Source organism: Tupaia chinensis, unplaced genomic scaffold (genome assembly GCF_000334495.1).
Source record: "Tupaia chinensis unplaced genomic scaffold, TupChi_1.0 Scaffold144062_1, whole genome shotgun sequence".
Taxonomy (NCBI): Eukaryota; Metazoa; Chordata; class Mammalia; order Scandentia; family Tupaiidae; genus Tupaia; species Tupaia belangeri.
In genome coordinates, this window is record NW_006203915.1 from 61,169 (window position 1) to 63,534 (window position 2,366).

Genomic DNA, 2,366 nt, shown 5'->3' on the forward strand with positions numbered 1-2,366 from the left:
CATCCTCCTCCTTTTGCATCCCCAGCTCCTCTAATCTGGGATTTGTTCAAGTTGCCTCCATTTCCTATCCCACATTCTGTTCCTAACTTCTACAATCTGTTTCTATTCTCACTAATCTACCAACATTTCTCTTTTGAGTTCACCAGTAATCTTCTTGCCAAGTCCAAAAGCTATTTTCTATTATTCATCCTCCTCAATCTCCTTGGGATATGTGACACATTGGTTTTATCCACTCTTGAACTTCTTTCTCTCTTTAGTTTCTGCTTCCACTGCACTTTCTTGATTTTCTGATATCCCACCTAGTCCCCTTTGGCCTGGGACATCAGGCAAGTATTTTAGCTTGAACTTCTTCATCAGTAAAGTGAGGAGTTTAAACACTATAATATCTAAGGTCTCTTCCATAGCAAACATTCTATGGCTCTGAGAGTCAATGAAATATATATGAGATACTTTCTTTGACTTCAACTAGTTATAATGTTTTAAATGCTGAAGGTTTTATAGCTATTCCAATCTACTTTAGTATTACAGTAATGGATATAAACTTCATAGGACTGAGCCTTTGTTAATTTATATGTACAGAGGAAGTACAGTAGTCCCCCCTTATCTATGGGGATGTATTTCAAGACCTTCAGGGGATGCCTGAAACTGTGGATAGTACCAAACACTATGTATACTGTTTTCTTCTATACATACATGCCTATGATAAAGTTTAATTTGTAACTTAGGAACTAGAAGTGATTAACAATAATAAATAATAAAATAGAACAGCTATAACAATATACTGTCATAAAAGTTATGTGAATGGGGGCTCTCCCTCTTTCTCTCTCTCTCTCTCTCTCTCTCTCTCTCTCTCAAAATATCTTGCTGTACACTATAGCAGGTAACTGAAACCATAGAAAGTGAAACCACAGATAAGGAAGTACTGTCATATTGGGAGTATTCAAAATGTTTGTGAAAAAGTATATATATTTGGGGGGAAGAAAACTATGCATGGATATTGAACTTCTTTTGCACCAAAATAGATTTGTACTTTTAATTCTATTTTCCATTAACTGAAGTATCCTTGTATTTATCCACATTTGCTTTCTTGTTTATGTAACAGTATGGATATTTGAAATGCCTGGATACTACACCGTGACTTTCTTGAAAATAGATTAAAAACAAAAATACATTATAGAACAAAATCCCTTTGTTTTACCCTTTAAAAATGCAAGTGAGGTCCAGCAGTGGTGATGTAGGCAGCAGGGATACTGCTGTACCATGCTGGAGACCATATGGGAAAGCTCAGTGCTTATGTCATAGGTCTTCTTCAACACACTGGGTGTGCCCTTGAACCTAGCTGGCTGCAGGGCTCTGACATAAAGGCTGTATTGATGGTGCCCCCCCCCTTAAAATAAACAAACTTTTAAAAATGTATATAGGTTGAGACCAGCAGGTAGCATAATGGCTATGTCACTGGACTCCCATGTAGTCGACCGCGGTTCAAGTCCCAAACCTGGTGGCTTAAACTCACACCGGGCGCGTGTGCATGCGTGCCCAAGATCCCGAGAGGAGAACAGAGGAGAAGGGATTGTGGTGTGGCCATCCCCTCTGGGGAGTGATTTCTCGCTTTCTGTCTCTCTATCTCTCTCTGTCTTTCTGGCGAGTGCACACACCCTATAGCAAAAACCTCTCCGGTAAATAAATAAATAAATAAATAAACAAACAAATAAACTGTATATGGGTCAAAAAATCCTTCACTTTATTCCTCTTAATTTGGATATTTAGAAAATGAAACAATCTTTTCAGCCAAGTGAAGGCATTATGACCAGTCATAATAGCCAGAATTCACCAATGTCATCAACAAAGAGCCACAAATAATAGTTTAGCAGTTTAATGCTGAATTTATGTGTTACACAGAAATCGACTGTAATGGTTTAGTGAACCCCATGTGTCTGCATGTAATATCACTTGAAGACATTCAAAAAGACATAATTTTGTAATGTAATTTCTGTTGATATGCTTTGTCTCCTCTCACACTTTTGGTGCTCTACATGACACTTTGAAGAGTTGCCCAAAACCTCAGAGAAAATGTTTGACTACCTGTGCCTTAAAAGTCATCCCCACAAATCCTCTGAGTAAGAAGTTTCCTTTGTCCAATTAAAGACAGCAATGAATCCAAGAGGTACACAGTAAATACAAGGGGTTTTTAAAAAGTTCAAGGAAAAATTTGTATTATGAAAAAAACTATGCATGGATTTCACATTTTTTTGCACCCAAATAAACTCCTACTTTCATTCCATTTTTCCATGAATTTTTTGATGTTCCCACATGTATGTTGGTAAGAGGTCAGAAAAAGCAGTCTTTTTTCAAACTAGAAAATGCCC

General features: G+C 37.3%; 1 protein-coding gene across 1 annotated transcript in view; it reads left to right on the forward strand.

The window, feature by feature from the left end:
- Positions 1 to 2,366, forward strand: part of LOC102479432 (glutamate receptor 3-like) — a gene marked incomplete at its 3' end in the record, with an annotated part of 226,257 nt that overhangs the window by 32,934 nt on the left and 190,957 nt on the right.